This window comes from Callorhinus ursinus, unplaced genomic scaffold (genome assembly GCF_003265705.2).
Source record: "Callorhinus ursinus isolate GAN/ISIS: 27379988/994484 unplaced genomic scaffold, GSC_fseal_2.0 scaffold75, whole genome shotgun sequence".
NCBI lineage: Eukaryota > Metazoa > Chordata > Mammalia > Carnivora > Otariidae > Callorhinus > Callorhinus ursinus.
In genome coordinates this window covers 289,819-307,096 of record NW_027397137.1, presented here as the reverse complement: position 1 = coordinate 307,096, position 17,278 = coordinate 289,819, and the positions used below count along the sequence as shown (strand labels likewise).

The following is a 17,278-nucleotide window of genomic DNA, read 5'->3' as shown; positions in this document are numbered from 1 at the left end:
TTTCTTTCTTTCTTTCTTTCTTTCTTTCTTTCTTTCTTTCTTTCTTTTCTTTCTCCTTCCTTCTTTCAAAGAGTAGACTATGTAAAAGGTAATTTACACAAAATGCTTTCTATGACGTGATCTGAGTTTCTCTTGTTTGGAAACTGATCGGATGGCAAAGTGTTTCTCGATTGTTCCTTTCTCCCAGATCAGGGTCTCTGTCCTGATTTATATCCTCCCCATGTAGCCAGATACAGTGTTATCAGCGAGAGCAAGAGAATGCTTGCCTAACATCTAATATCTCATGGTTACGCACACCTTTTTATTAGTCTTTTAATATTTTAAAGTGTAACACACAGAGGAAAGTACCGGAAAAAGACACGTACACCATGATTAATTATAATATAGGAACAGACTCACCTGTTCCCCACACAATCTTTACTCCTCCCTCTAAGGTAAGTATTATCTTAATTTTTTGATCATTGCTTCTTTGCCGTTCTTTGTGCTTTCTCATCTAAATGTGCACACCTAGTCACTGTAGTGTAGCTTTGCCTCATTTTTTATCTTTATATAAAAGGAATCGTTTAGTGTATTTGTTTGTGAATCGGCTGCTCTACTCACCGTTATGTTTGTGACATTGACCCATAATGTTATGCAGTATGCACTAGTTTCTTCATTTTCATTGCCGTGGAGTACCCAGGATATAAATGTGCCATCCTTTATGACTCAAGCTGCTCCTGCAGGGTTTTTGAGATGTGCCTAGCCTTCGGCTATGGCAGATAATACTGCTGAGAACATTCCTGGACGTGTTTTTTTTTTTCATGCACACATGCATACATTTCTTTGTGTGTTTATTAAATAGTGGAATTGTGAAGTCTTTAATGATAGAGATGTGCTGGATTTTCTCTCTTTACTTCTCCAATCTGCTCTTCATCCTTCTCTGCCCTGCCTCTTGCCATGGCGGTTTGATGTCTGTGAACTGCCTCCCATGGGCTCCCCTGTCCTCTGTCTTCTCCTGAGTCCAGCTGCTGGGAAACACCAGAAGGAAGTCAGAGGGTTGGGGGAGAGAGAGTTCAGGTGTCTATTTCTCCAGCGTTCTCCCTTTGGCCACAGGTTGGCAGTGGCTTCTTCCCTCTGGGGAAACCTGGAACTCCTATAGCTGCAGGCGCAGCTTGCTTCTGCTTCTAGAAGCTGATAACCCCTTCTCCCTTGCCATGTGGAGCCTGAGGATCATGATGGCTTCCCCTTCGTGCTAACCCTCAGGACTTCATCACCCTCTAGCGCTTACTAAATTCTCCCCTGACCTTCGTAAGTTCTTTTGTGAAACTCTCTCCTGTTACCTCTTTGAATAGAGTGTTTTCTCTAAGAACCCTGACTCTTATCTTCTAAACCCCAGCTGCATGTGCAAGTTCTCGTCACTCCACATCTTTGCCAAAAAGTGTCGTCAGTCTTCTTCGTTTTAGACATTCTGATGGATATGTTCTGTTATCTCATTGTGGTTTTAATTTGCATTTCCTGGATTAATAATGAGGTGGAAGACTTTTTCATACATTCAGTGGGCATTTGGAGCTTCTCTTATGAATGTTCAGTTTTCTTCCCAGTGTTTCCACTGGGTTGTGTGTCTTCTTAGTGATTTACAGGTATTCTTTACATATTCTGGATATGAATAGTACATAAGATGTGTTAAGAATATCATCTCTCATTCCCTTGCTTGCTTTTTTATTCTCTTAGTAGTGTCTTTTGTTGAAAAAAAATTCTTAATTTTTTCTTAATTATTAATGAAGTTCAATTTATCAGTCTTGCCCTTTATAGTTAGTGATTTTATGCCTTATTAATAAAATCTTCCCCATCCCAAAGTCACGAAGCTACCCTTTTATATTATGTTGTAGAAACTTTATTGTTTTGTCTCACATTTATATTTATAATTAGCCTGGAGTTGATTTTTGACTCTTGATAGAATGGGTTAGTTGTCAGGTTACTTTTTTCCATATGGATATCCTGTTTCTCCAGCATGATTTTCTAGAGATTTCTTCCTTTCTTCACTGCTCTGCATGGCACCTTTGTCATGAACAGTGTGTTCATATGTGTGTAAATCGGTCTCTGGGCTATCTTTTCTTTTCCATTGTTTTGTTTGTTCATACCTGTGTGTGAATACCACTCTGACCTAATTACTGTGCCTTTGTAATGATGTAGGATAGAACGAGTTGTCCTACCTCACCCTTCTTTAAGATCATCTATTCTAATTATTGACCCAGGGCATTTCTACATAAATTTTGGAATCACTTTGTCAAGTTCTACAAAAATCTTGTTGCAAATTTGATTGGCTCTACATTGAACCTCTTGATCAGTCTGAGGAGAATTGACATTTTTACAGGAGTAAGTCTTTCATTCCATGAATATGGTATAGTTATCCATTTATTTAACCCTTCTTTCAATTATGTTTTGTAGTTCTCTGTGTGGAGGTCCTGCACATCTTGTACTAAATTTATTCCTGTATTTTAAGATATTTTTGATGCTAATGAAAATAGTATTGTTTAAAATTTTATTTTTTATTAATGCTGATATATAAAAATAAAACTGAGTTTTCTGTATTGACCTATGGCTAGCAAACTTCCCAAACTTATCAATTCTAATGATGTATTTCTAAATTCTCTTGGATTTTCTAGGTAAAAAACTGTATCATCTGCAAATAGTTAAGCTTTTATCTATTTTCCCCTAATCTCCTGGCATTTTACTTCATTTTCTTACCTTATGTATTAACTAGGACCTCCAGTACAATTTGTGACATATGTGGTGATAGTAAGCCTCTTTGTCTTTTCTCCTAGGATTAAATCTCAGTGTTTCATCATTAAAGTATGTGGCTTACTATAAGGTTTCATAGATACCATTTATGAGATTGACAGAGTTCCCTTTTATTTCTAATTTACTAAGAATTTTTATCATAAATCGATATTGAATTTTATTAAATGCTTTTCCCTCTTTTATTTGAGATTGCCATATGATTTTTCTCCTTTACAATTTAAATTCAATAATTTACATTGATTGAAATAGCCCTTCAGTCTTAGAATAAACTGAACTTTGTCATTAGCATATTTTATTCTGTTTCATATACTGTTGGATTTGTTTTTCTGAGATTTTGTTCAGTTTATTTTGCACCTGCTTTTATGTGTGAGATTAGCCTATGTCTTTCTCATAACGTCTTAGTCACATTTTGAGTCAAGCTTTTCCTTTTTTGTGTAATCTAAAACAGTTTGTGTAAGATTGGCATTAGTTCTTCTTTAAACGTGTGTTAGAATTTGCTGTTAGGTCAGTCTGGGCCTGGAATGTTCCTTTTTTATTTCTCTAGTTTTCTTTTGGGAAGGTTTTAGATGATTAAATCAATGTCTTTAATAATTCTAGGAGTTCAGATTTTGTGTTTTTTCTTTGGAACTTTTGACCAATTATATTTTCCAAAGATTTTATCTATTTCAGCTAAACTCACATCTATTGATAGGAAATTGTTTATAATGTTCTTTTATAATCCTTTCAATGTCTATAAGATCTGTAGTAAGGGCTCCTTTTTCATTCTTGACTTACGCTATTTTTACCTTCTCTCTTTTTTTCCTTAATACTCACCAAGGACTTATAAATAACTTATCTTTTCAAAGATTTGACTTTGTTAAGCTCCTCCATTCTATGGTCATTCTCTATTTTATTAATTTTATTCATATCTTTGTTATTTTCCTCCTTTTTTCTTTGTTTTCTTTCCTAACTTCTTAAGATTAATATCTTTGCCTTTTTCCTGTGAGGTTTTAGCCACAGAAACAGTAACATAATTGCCTAATCTAGCTCATATTGACCACTTTTTATTTTCAGAACCGAACCCGATTCAAGTGAGAATTAAGATACACGTAATTGCTACAGGCATCTCTTCATGTAATGTCACAGAATGTGTTCTAATCAGAAGCATTTTATGTCAGGTGTCCTTTGGATTGTTCTTGTGAGTCCTCATTGCCCAAATGAATCAGCAACAAATACCTGTCTGTAGATGTCAAGATACTTCCTCACTCTGACACAATTTTTTCAGAATAATCTTAGCCTATAGTTTCTTTGTACCTTTCGTTTTGAACCAAATCCTTTACCCAAGTTTAAAAATTTTATTCCTAAAAGATTTTGTCACTTTTTTCCTACCATCTGAACGCATGCTAATTGCGTGGGACCCAATTAAAATTTAATTTGCCTCAAGAAGCTTTTACCAACAAGTCTTATTATTTTACGAACCTTTTTTTTTTTTTTTTAAGTAGGCTCCACGCCCAGTGTGGAATCCAACTCAGAGCTTGAACTCATGACCTGAGATCAAGACCTGAGCTGAGATCAAGAGTTGGATGTTTAACCTACTGAGCCACCCAGGTGCCCCATGTTTGGTAATTTTTTTGAACTTTAATATACCTGGAACATTTTCTATGTAGTGAATTTAGATTGTCTCATTCTTCTTAATACTGTGTAATATGTTTATCTAGCCTTCGATTGATAGGTGTTCAACTTACTCTCATTTTTTAACTATTACTAAAAAAGTGCTAGAGTGAACATTCTTGCACCCATGTCTTTGTTTATTGGGACTATTTCTAAAAGGTGGATTTCCAGAACAGAAATTGCTGAGTGAAAGGATAAATTATTTTCTGGTAAGATCTTAATCTTCATTCCTAATATACATGAATGAGAGTGCTCTTTCCTTCACATCCTTACCAGTGCTGCCAAAATGAAACTTTTTCATTTTTGTCATATGGATAGGCCCAAAATATTATTCCTTATTTTGATTTTCTTTAACTTCTTTTAATATTTATTGGATAGTTTATAAATGGTGAGATCTTGTGACAGTGACTTGCTTTTAGCCAAATTCTGGTTTTTCAAATCGCTCACCTTCTTTTGCCTCTAGCAACTACCAGTCTGTTCTACAGAGAACAGTTGAATTCAGTATGAATTCAGTTTTGGTTTTTTAAATACTCCACGTGTAAGTCAGATCATACAGTATTTGTCTTTCTGTGTCTGATTTATTTCACTTAACGTAAGATCCTCAAGGTCCATGTGTGCTGTTGCAAATGGCAGGATTTCCTTATTATTATTTTTTTTTATGGCTGAGTAATGTTTCGCTGTCTGTATGCACCACCTTTTCTTTATCCATTCATCTGTCCATGGACTCGTAGGTGGTTTCTGTGTCTTAGCACAACACTGCAGTCGACATGGCAGGAAGGCGTAGATATCTTTTCAAGAAAGTGATTCCATTTCGTTGGGTTAAACACCCAGAAGTGGGACTGCTGGATCATAAGGTAGTTCATTTTTTAGTTTTCCAAGGAGCTTCCATATGGTTTTCTGAAGTGGCTGTGTCAGTTTACATTTCCATCAGCAGCAGTGCACCAGGGTTTCCTTTCTCCACATCCTCGCCAGCACTTTTATTCTTTCTTTTTGATAATTGGCGTCCTAGCAGGTGTGAGGTGATATCTCACTGTGGTTTTGATTTGCATTTCCCTGATGATGAGTGATTTTGAACACTTTTCCAAGTTTTTTTTTACATCATGTCTGTTGGGATGGCCAATACACACTCTTGTTTGAGCACCAGCTCTCTGTTATGTAATGGTTTTTGGATCAATACATCTCATCCCATAATACACTTTCCAGTTGGCTGACAGTCTGTCATTAATACACAGCCTAAATTATATTGCGAAGCTGATCAAATTGAATTGCTTTGCTCCAGTGTTTCTCAACTGGCGTGATTTTGACTCCATCCTTATGGACATTTAACAGTGTGTGAAGACGGGTTTGGTTGTTATAACTTGGGGTAGGGGAGGGGCTATTGGCAGCTAGCGGGCAGAGGCCAGGGATGCTAGCAAACATCCTTCAATGCACTGGACAGCCCCCCCCCAACAAAACAAAGAATTATCCAGCCCAAAATGTTGACAGTGCTGAGGCTGAGAACCCCTGTGGTCTGTTCTAAATAACATTTTAGTGCTTTCATGGTTTGCTCTTTCCTAAGTAGACTCTATCTCATCTATTCTGAGGCACATGTTTATTTTAAAAAATTGGGATGTGTCTTACAACTGTTGGATAAGAAAGTATTGTGACTAATTTTGTTGGGCAGAATTATTTTTTCTTTCCTTGTGATGCCTTAGATCGTGCATGACATCTACCATCCACAGTCTCCCATAGATGAAATGTGGTAATATAATTATGTCTTATTATTTTCCAGCTATATCTATGCATCAGTCTAATTTCAGTGGAAGATGAGGAAGTCCTGTGCCGCATGACGATGTAATTGCTGTATTGATAGGTGTAAAAAAAATCAATGTCTAGCCTTGCATCTATACTCATTCCACCTTGTGTCTGCTTTCGGGCAAAAGACAATATTCAGTGTCTGAAACAATTTTGTATTTGATTTTATGTTAAAAGAGTTCCTCTTGGATTTAGCAGATTAGACATAGTATCGATAGAATGTTCAAATTTAGTGCGGAATGATTGATTTCTTCATTTGGGGAGTTACGAATCATTTCTATATCTATTGATTTTTCTCCTTCGCATACATTTGTTGCTTTTAAATTTAGGAAGATGGTTGGAAATTAAAACGGTTTCCATGCTAAGGAAGCATTTCGGATGGCTGGATTTCCCTGTGAAACCTCTGTTTTCTTACTTACCAACAGTCTAATAATTCATTTAACTCTGCACTTCCTGGTGCTTGGGAAAAGGTAACAACAGGAACATCGAATTTTCAGCATAAATTCTCTCCTAGATGGTGCTTTGTTAAAGGCGATGAGAACCTAAGCTGGAACAGGCTCAGTTCACAGCTGCACAACTGAGTGGGGACAGCGTTTATTCCTGGCTCCTATCGGAGAAAATCTGTATGTGTTCAGAAGGAAATGGACTTTAATGCATACTGTCAATTCTTCTTTGCACTTGTAAGTGAGAAAAAAATTAGAAAGTTAAAGGGTGGCAGTTTTGAGTTATTAAGAATGGTCTGGATTAGCCTCAACTTCCATGGGTCAGCACAAGGTGGCCAATGATGCTTCCCATATGCTTTTGGTTTATAGTCACTAACAAAGAAGCACAAGGTATGTATAGCCTCATTGTTAGTGGTTTCCCTGCTCTTTTACAGACAAAGAACCCCCCACTCCGAAGGTACGGCAATACTTCTAACTCCAATTTACAGATTAGGCAAAAACCTCTCAGGTTAGGGGTCATTTCAGGCAGTTGAAAAATGTCTTTGTGAACTTCCCAGTTTTCTGGCTGTTAAAGAAAATAATACAATAAAAAGAGCTCCCCCGTGCAAGAATTCCATAAAACGGAGCGGCATGCGAGACACATTAATGGTTTCCATCCCTGATGAAACGTTCAAAACAGCTTTCAGTAACAGGGAATCCAATATCCCCGATCAGAAAGTCTCAGCGTCTGGGAGGTGAGGTCCGGGTACTCCGGCTTGCTGGGATCAGGAAAGGCGCTTCATCCATAAGAATTCCTATGTGAGTTTAAAAGCAAGAGAACTTACCTTCTTTTAAGAACTTACCTCATGGATGCTGGGGGAGAAATTCCACCAGGACGGCTGCTTTTGTCAGGCTCTTTCTGGGGGTAGGAGCACCCTGGACTGTGGTTCTGGGAGACGGAGCCCCACTGTGTGTCCCTGAGCATCTCACCCCTGCCCGTGTGGAGCTCTGGTGCAGTGGGTAGCCGGGCCCACTGTGCGGCCTTCCAGATGGCTCTCATTACGGTCAGAACTGACCGATGGGAGCCCCTGTGGCATCCTGGAAGCCTGAGAGACCGCACGGGGGACAGAGCCCCTGGTTTCCAGGAGCTAATGTTTCAAGGGAAATAATAACACCTTCCAAACACTGGGGCTTTTCTTTTTAGTAACTGGGGGTAATGAACCCTCTCCCTCTGCTTCTCATTTACCAGCCCCGTTTCTGTGGGAGTCACAGAGGGGAAATTAAAGCTTTCCCACGTCTCCTTGGGAAAGTAACCTAAGGTTGATGGGCAGAGATGCTTCCAGAAAATGGGAACGGGGCACCAGCAGGAAGAAGGCTGGGGCAGGGACCGAGGAGGGAAGTTACAGTGGGGCGGCGGGGGGGCTTACTCTGGGGGGCTCAGGTGACCCCAAGACACATGTATCTGTAATGAGCAGAGAGGAAGTGGGGGGCAGAGGGGAAGGAAGAGCTCCTGATGTTCGCCTCTTAGGTTCTTTCTCTTGAGTCCAATGTTGTTGTAATTTTGGCATCTTTCCCCTCCAACTAATATGTGCTCTTTGGTGTGTGTTTGGCTGGAGTCCACTTCTCTTCTTTCCCACATCTTCAGCGCCTGACACAACGCTGAGCATAATGCCAGTAAAGATCGGATGAATGAGCACCATAGGAAGAAGATCTGTTGCTGTAACAGTGTTGCAGAAGTCTTTTTGAGTAAGGAAATGTCTCAGGGTGTCCCAGTCACCTTTCGCTGCATAACTAATCACTCTAGAACTTGGTAGCTTAAAATCACAATGACATCTTATTATTTATGTCCGTCATGGTACCAGGGCTTGACTGGGATGAGAGAGGCATTTCTCACTCAGGGTCTCTTAGATGGTTAAAGTCAAGGGGTGGCCGGGGGCTGGAGTCATCTGCAAGTTTGCCCCACTTGCACCCCTGGGGCTGGTGCTGGTTATTGGTGGGACTCAGGACTGGAATGCCTACAGACGGCCCCTCCATGTGCCTTGGGCTTTCTCTCTATATCGTGGCTGAGGTGTTTAAGAGTGGCTGTTGCCAAGAAAATCAGAAGGAAGCTGTATCGTCTTTAGAGGCAGCCTTGGAAGGCACATAGCTGAACTTACACAAGCTGAAATTACACTATAGTGACAGGTCTTCTCAGCTTCGAAGAGTGGGGACATGGACCCCACCTTTTGATGGGAACAGTGTCAATGTCACCTTATTAGATGGGCACATATGATGGGAAATCTTGTTGGGCTGTCTGGAAATACAGTCGCCATGGGTGATATGGCAAATGTTTAGAAATGGAATGGGTCTGTCATTCCAATTGTTTTCAATAATTGCATGTGGGACCAACCCAATCCTGAAATAGCTTAGCTGGAAATAATTTTAGTCAGAGTTACTTTGGAAAATTGCAAGGGCTATATAGCATAAAAAGGGGAGCTATTATTTAACTTGAAATTCAGATAAGTTTGTTGTAAATACATCATGATGCAGGCAAAATAGAGGGCATATACTCCTTCATTTGCTTGTTTATTTACTCAGTATTTATTATTATTATTATTGAATATCCTCTCACTGCCCGGTAGAGTTAGTTCAATTATTGAGAAGGAAATCCCGTAACATACAGAGTTGGAAGGTCTCTTAGAGACCATTCGTCTTCTTCACTTCCCATGGCTTGATCTGGAGGAATTGCTCGAGAAAGTCACCCCTAAAGTTACCCAGGTCATGTGGTATGGACACTTGGGGGACGGGGCATGGTGGTGGGACAGATAGCCAGCCTCTCTGTCTCTCAGCACCTGTCACTCTCTTCATCATCATCTGTCTGCCTTACTTATTACCATTCCCTACTGCGTGCGTGCACGCACTTGTGCGTGTGTGCGCATGGTGGGGGAGGCACGGGTGGCTCACAAGTACCAACTTTCATCTTAATTTGGAATGACAATCTCCCCAGAAACTGGTCAGCAAGCAGTTAAAAACCAGATGCTGGGCACGTTCTGTTGAAGACGGAGGCAGGGGACTGTGGTGTGGCCACACCTGGCCTCGGCCACGCCTCATCAGGGGGGCCACGGATGGCCTGGGCCTGTCCCAAGGCCTCTCCCTGCGGGAAGTACGTCATTCATTCATCCCGGTGGAGTCTCAAGTTCAAGTCAGACTTTGGGCCTTTGAGGGCCTCTACGGGGCTGCCCACTGGCCAGTACTCTCCTTGGCGCCGGTGGGCTGTGTTGTCACGCTTTGTTCGCTCATTCACTCCGCAAATGCTTAGCCGGTGCCCTCACAGTGACAGAGCCCTGGGGGCTCCGGGGGGCGGGTTTGCTGCTCCTAGTCTGTGGGGAACCAAGCAGGGTGCTCAGTGCGTGCTCACTCCTCCCATGAACAAACCTGCAGAGTCACCAGTTGATCTGCCAATGGAAAGTTGGCACAGATGGAGTCCGTGGCTCCCTGACTCACTGAGCAGATGAGGATGAGGCCGGCCCCTGCGAGCGAGGCGTTACGCTGGACTCCTGCTCTCTGAGGGGTATCACCCAGCTTCCCCTCCACATTTGTGTCAGCCTCCCTCGGTGACCCCCATGTTCGCTGGGCACTCCCATTCCTCAGTTTCTACCTAAGCCGCTAACTGTGGGCAAGGAGTAGTGTGGATGCCGGCTCTGCTGAGCCTGGAGTTGCTCTGCTCTTCAGCCCATGCCTTTTATCTAGAGTGGCATCGCGGTGAAGCTGGGCAAGGGGCTCCCCGCTACCGTTTCCCACGCCTCGTCCCCTCCGCTCTGTGCCACGCATGCGGAAAGGCGAAGCTTGTTTCCCTTTAAAAATCTCAGACTAACACATAAAGAAAAAATGCTTTAATTATCCGTCCAGTTATCCATCCGTGGAGCGCGCTGAAAATGAACCTCTGCTCTACTGGCAGACGCAGAGGTAAGTCCCTGGCCAACCACAGTTACTGTGGCCTCCTCTGAGGTCGGAGCCTTACCCCCACGCAGCCCTGCCCGCAGGCAGCCCTGAACACAAACAAGTGTCACCCACTGACCTCGTTCTTCTTCAGTATAGGAACCAAAGTAGAAGGGGGGGGGAAGGAAAAACCGCAGACATTTTAAAGCACAAGTGAGGGGGCGCCTGGGTGGCTCAGTGGATTAAACGTCCGACACTTGGTTTCCGCTCAGGTCATGATCTCAGGGTCGTGAGATCGAGCCCCACGTTGGGCTCCCTACTGGGCGTGGAGCTTGCTTGGGAGCCCCGCGTCCAGCTCTGCCCTCAGAGAGGAGTCTGCTCCTTTTCCCTCAGCTTCTCTGCCCCCCTAAAAAAAATAAAATAAAGTACGAGTGAAGACAAAGGAGGAAAGTTGCAAAATCAGTTAACTTTTTTGCAAACATTTCCAAGGCACTGTGTTTTGCATTAAGTGTTTAGCGTTTAGATGACCTAGAAGTCAGTGTAGGCACATTAATAGGATTATTTTCAAGAAAACCCCCTTATTTTAAAGTTTATTTAATATATATTTCTATATATTTTAACATTGCATGTCATTTTTATAAGTGATGCCTTGTAAACCTATCCCCAAAATTATAATGAAAAAAAAATTGAAGCTACTATAAAGTATCGCTCACATATTATGGTATAATCCACATCCTTCCCACAGTTCTCATCTCTGGAAAGGATCTTATAACATCTGAGTTTAGGCAAGGTGCTAGGATGATACCAGCATTGATTACACAGAAAACAAATGCACTCAGAATTGACCTATTAACTTGATGGGACTTGCATGGGGGAACATAACGAACCATCTAGAATTATTGGGAAGTAGAATATTTTTTATGGTTTGGAATTACTGATAGTGGTGTAGAATAATTCTATAGTTTCCATGGCCAAATCTTACCCAGAAAAGTGATGCCTTTAGTCATAGGTGCATACCTGTATAGTTTATTTTTGCTCCTTATCCAGGTATATTTCCTTAGGTTATACTGATGAACAGTATAAATTTTCCAAGAAAGTTTTCCACATTATGAATGTTGGATTTTAATATGAATGGATAAAAATGAGACGACTATGTAGGATAATGATACCAGTTCAAAAAGTGTCAAGTGAAGAATTAGTCATACCCATAGTCCCTCTAAGGGCCTTTTAAAGGGACATTTAGCACCCTCTAGTGACAACAGTTCAAGCAGTTGGAAGGAAAGTCCCTGCAAGCCTTCTGGTTTCTAGCTAGCAAGTAAACAAACCAGTCAAGTTCTTTGGCCAATAGGTGGTTGCTTCCTAAAATTCGTGAGGCAGGATTATTTTTGTGCCTGTAAGTAAAGGATAAAATAGCATCCACCAGGCAGACCCCAGCTTGTCTTCTGGCCTATCAATTGATATAGAAAGAACATTTCCATTTGTTCCCCCAATACTGTAGTTTTTCCCAAAATATGTGCTGAGATTTGCATTGAGATCCAATGAAGACGATGAATTAACCTACATTATAGTTCGAGTCAGTGCGTTTAAACAGACTAAACACTTTTCTGCAAGGCTTAGCTGGAAAAGGACTGGCCTGCTTCCATTTGAAGTGCACACTTTGCCCCCAAGAGGGAAAGAGCCTCCTCAACATCACTTTGCAGGGCAAGGACACAGTACAGAGAGGGTAGGTACAATGCATGGAGGGTAAATACAGGGGGGTAGGAGCAGTGCCCAGAGAATACAGTGTAACCACAGCCACACTGGCTCTTGCACACACCTGCCTTCAAGTGTAGGCATACAATTCCCTTAAGTCTGTAGGTTGCCTGCTTCAGGCTCTTGCAAATAAAATGCATTATTTATGACAAACGTTTTCTTCCTTGGCTTCATTTCTGATTCCATTTGTGATATAAATAAATTAGCAAATATGGAAACATAGTAAGTGATACAGAAAGAAAGGCCACGTGAATCTGACTCAAAACAGACTTTATAAAAGCAGGGAGAGCAATTGTCTAGTGCAGACACCTCTGTAAATTTGCATTATGCGGGGGGGGATGGGGGACATTATCATGCAACTTCACTTTCTTTAAAAAGTAGTATATAGTTTCTTTACAAAATAATTTATGAAATATCAAGACAAAAATAAAGGCTGATATCTAGTATCTTATAAGTCAGACTGACAGATGTAAAAACCTTAAAAGTCTAACTAGATCAAAATCTAAGTTAATTTAGACAGCTCAAGATAACTTCTCAGGGTGGCCAGGGGTGATTGCTGAGGAAGTAATTGGGACACAGTACTCAAGATCTGAGGGCAGAGGAGCAGGACTGCTAGGTGGGATGGCCCCATGCCAGTTGTGTGTCCCCTCCAGTTGTGTGGCTTGGGTGCTAGACTGCCCTGTGGGTAGACCATGCCTCATGGTGACCAGTGCAATCTGAAGACTGTGACATCTCTGCTTTCTCTGCCCAGTTATATGGATGAAGACCTTGAGATGCATTTAATGGTTCACACATTGTATATTGAATCATGATCACTGAAGTGGGAAATTTACAATTTCCTTTAAATTATTGTGCAGAATTATTGTTCTTAGGGTTTTCTTTCTTTCTTTTTTTTTCTTTTCTTTTTCGTCCCGAGTAATAAATGGACATATTTAGGGTTCCTAATACTGCTTTTAAGACTCCTGCATTTTTAGAGGCATAGGGAATTAGGTAAGAGCAAAGTTGTCAAAATTTGAGAATATATGCGATGCTTATGAAATTGCGTTCATTGAAATCATTGCTCCATTGGAGCCCATAGAACAGAACTGACACATGCTTCAAAATTAAGGAAATTGCAACTTGGTGTTGAGAAGTTGAGGATTTAGTATGTGATAATAATTTCCTCGGTTTTGATGAGTTCAAATCAACCAAGATGCTGAAGAATATATTAACCACTTGGAGAAGGTGTTGAAACAATAGTTATTTAAATTGTAATTGGATTATATCTTAATGTGTTGCTGGAGGGCATCACAGACACACACACACTTACACACACACACAGAGTCTTACCCAATGGAGTGAAACTGTGCTCACCAACTATGCTTTGAATGGAAAAACGGTCCTTAACCGGCATATAATGAGTGACCTTGGTGGCCAAGAGCACCTTATGCTGTGTATGTTCTCAGGCAAATCCTCCAATTGACACAGACGGAAAAGTTCCTCTGAGGGATGGAGTTTTCCATTGTGGGGGCAGCTCCAGATGCTGGATCCTTATCTATAATCTCAGGCATGTCCCTGGCAAGAATCCTTGGGACATCCTTCTTGCAGGGCTTTCATGAATAATCCAAACATTATACATTTTAAGATTCATGTGTCATTTTAGGGACAATATAGAGCACTTTGTCCTATTGTTTGACCCTTAAAAAGTTTGCATTTCATGGGTTGCTTCCAGGCTCTGCAGTTTTATGTGGGCGGAATTTAAGTAAACAAACACAGACTTCCTGAATGCTGGGACACTCAGTGGCTGGACAGAGCCCTGTCATCCTTGCTAGTTCCTAGAGCTGGCCAGAGCGCCTGGCATACACAAGGCACTTTATTAATCCTGACTGGATGGGTTAATGTTGGGGAGATGACTGTGACAAGACACATGAGTATCTTCTGGGTTTCGTCACTAAAATTAATTAAAAAAAAAAAGAACTGCACATTACATGTTACTCCTAGAACTTTTACATTAAAATTCAATTTCTGTTTACTGTAAATGTTTGGAAATCTTGAGGAACCGAAGGAGGAGGAGGGAAAACAAACAAGAAAAGGAAGATTCTCTACCATTAGTATCATAGTATATAGCCTCCTAGTGTTTCTGTCTTGCCTTTTTCCTTTTAGCAAAATGGGTCTGTGATAGAGTTCTCCTTTATCATCGGATTCTTAACTTACCAGGCTTAAGACCGTTACAATTTTCCATATTGCTGAGTATTGATCTATATAATTTTCCTGCAATGTTTTCAATGATGATGAGCATCCCGATGTATGGATGTTCAATGCAGGGATCAATCATTCATGAGCAAACCTCCTTTTGTGTCTCCAATTAAAATTATGGTTCGTTATGTCTTTGCTGTGTGCATATACCACTTTTAGAACAGTAGTGCCTTCATCGAAGGGGTCTCAACTCTTGACCTTCCTCTGTGCAAACCACCCAGAGAAGTTAGTACCAGAACAAGGATGGGAATTTGTGGACCCTTTAGAAAATGGGAAGGCATGGTTTTAAGACCAATAATGACAGTGCCCCTTTTATCATGATAGTAAATGTATGGTTAGTTTTACATTATACCACCCCCGTTTTTTTTTTTCATTTTCAAGATAGGAATGGGCTTACAAAGGGTTTTCATAAAGTTGTGGGTAATGGGTCCATGAAGCGTAAGTAAAAATAGAAATGCAGAATTTAGTCATGGGCTCTGATGTCCACAGACACCGGGGGGGTGGTGGTGGCATACTAGTCCACAGACACGGGGGGGGGCATACTAGTCCATACTAGGCCACAGGGGGGGGCATACAAGTCCACAGACACCGGGGGGGGGGGCATATTAGTCCACAGACACGGGGGGAGTGGCAAACGTGGTATTTACTGTGTTCCCGGGAGGGTGGAGAAGGACCCTGTCTGTCCTGCAGGCTTATGACAGGATGGCCCCCAGGCGGTGCCCCTCTTCCATATGGCCCCTGACATGAGTCTGTCTTGTTACCTGAAGGGTGTCTTCCCACCAGGAGGGCTGGTGCCTGGTCAGAAGGTGCCCAGTCCTTAGGCTGCTGAGTGATCTGGTGCTGAGGCCAGCTGCAGCTGTAGGCTTGGGGTAGGTGTGAAGGGAAGGATAAAGTGATATCTTTGTCTTTGGATGATTCCCCTGGGATAATGTTTAGGAAATGGTTGCTGTACCACTATATGCTAATTAATAGATATGCCTTATACTATCAATAGCCAATCAAAGTTAAAAAATAACTTTGCATTAAATATTCAGAGACTACGAGGCTTGGATTCTATGATGCAATTCCAGAGATCAGGAATTATTGTCTTTGAAGATGCTAAGAATCAGTTGAACATCTTGTCATTAGAAAGGAGGAAGATTTGACTTTCTAAAAGTTCGTGGCGGGAATCACAACTCATAAATGATCTAATAAAGATCACTTTCTATATTTGTGTGCATTTTCAAAATTCGACACGATGAAAGATGGATAGGATCTTCAGGAAGTAGACCAAATAGTAGCATCTGGTTTTCTGTTCGTAAGTATCCAAGCAAAGAAATTAGTCTCTACTAAAACAATATTTTTATTAATTAAAGAATAAAGGACATATGTGAATATCCACCTATAGACATTATACATAAATATTAGAGAGAGGAAGAGAGAGAGAAAGCAAAGCAAATGATGTGAATTAACAGCAATTGGAACAACTGGGTGAAGGCTGTTTAGAGCCCTTTATATTTTCTTGTTTCTGTACATTGGAAATTTACTTCCACATAAAGAGTTAAGAGGTTTCACTGTTTACAGAGCTGAATTAAGCAATTACCAAGGAATTAAAAGCAGAGGCTCTGGGAAGAATGAGGTCTCTGGAGGGAGACAAGGGGCGAGCTGGGTTAGGAACGCGGAGATGAGGGTGAGGGAGGGCCAGGCGGCACTTTCTCCCCGGGCTCAGCCTGTTTCAGGCTGCTCTTTGGGGAAGCCATAGGAGCGCGGCTCACTGGGGTACTGGCGTTAACATTTAAAGTCGATGCTTCCCGGGAGAGCAGAACCGAGGGATCCCGGGGGAGCTGAGAGCATTTTTCTCAGCACTCCTGAATCCTTGTGGAAGCCGCCCAGATAAAACAACTCAGTGCTTTGAAATGTTCAGGGAAACAAGATTTTATAATCAGCCTGCCATCTTGTTCATTGTTCAGAGATGAAAAGAGGGGAAATCAACATCCCCTCCAACTGTAGAGGCTGAGAACTTGAAGGTTCTGATTTTGACCCAGAACAGGATTTCTTTTATTTTCTCTTTTCCCTTTGTTGTCGTCCGTTGTTTCTTGGTTTGTCTCTTTCTCCCTCCTCTTCATCCTTCTACCCTAGCACAAGGGGGTGAGTCACGGGACAATGGGAGATATGGGAACCCGGGCCAGCGTACAGAACTCGGACAGATGCCGGCCTGAAGTCCGAGTGCAGTCCGTTCCCCGGCCCGTCCAACCCCGGGACCCGAGCGTTGCTGAACGACTCGGGCTTTGGTCCCTGCTGTTCTGCGGGGTCCCCATGGAGACCACACCTCTTCCCCGCTCGGTCCCACTTTCGTGTAGTGAGATTCAAAGCAAAATGTTGTTTCTTCCAGAGAACAAGTAATTTCCTGAAAATGAGTAATTAAAGGCCTGAAATCCTCTAAGGAATGTTCAGGCCTCCATTAGCTGTATTTCCTTTGAGTGGAAAACAGACGTGGGGCCCTGAACTTGCAGCTGGGATTTTCAGACCCTTAACGAGGTCTTCACGTGGCATCTGTGCAGAGCCAAGCGTTCTCTCAGGGTCTGTGGTCTGCAACACTGACTTTTGTCAGAGCGGGATTGGCTTGCCCACCTTATAAACTGTTGGTAGTATGATTTTAGTTATTTGGGTTTTATTTATTTGTTTATCTATTTATTTATTTATTTTTAGTTCTTTGGATTTTAAATCAATATTTAAACACGAGGACT

The 17,278-nt window shown here is 41.6% G+C and overlaps 1 protein-coding gene across 6 annotated transcripts in view; it reads left to right on the top strand.

Annotated features, from left to right (window-relative positions):
• Positions 1-17,278, top strand: part of ERG (ETS transcription factor ERG) — a 252,130-nt gene that overhangs the window by 130,418 nt on the left and 104,434 nt on the right. The gene's annotated exons all lie outside the window — the stretch shown is intronic.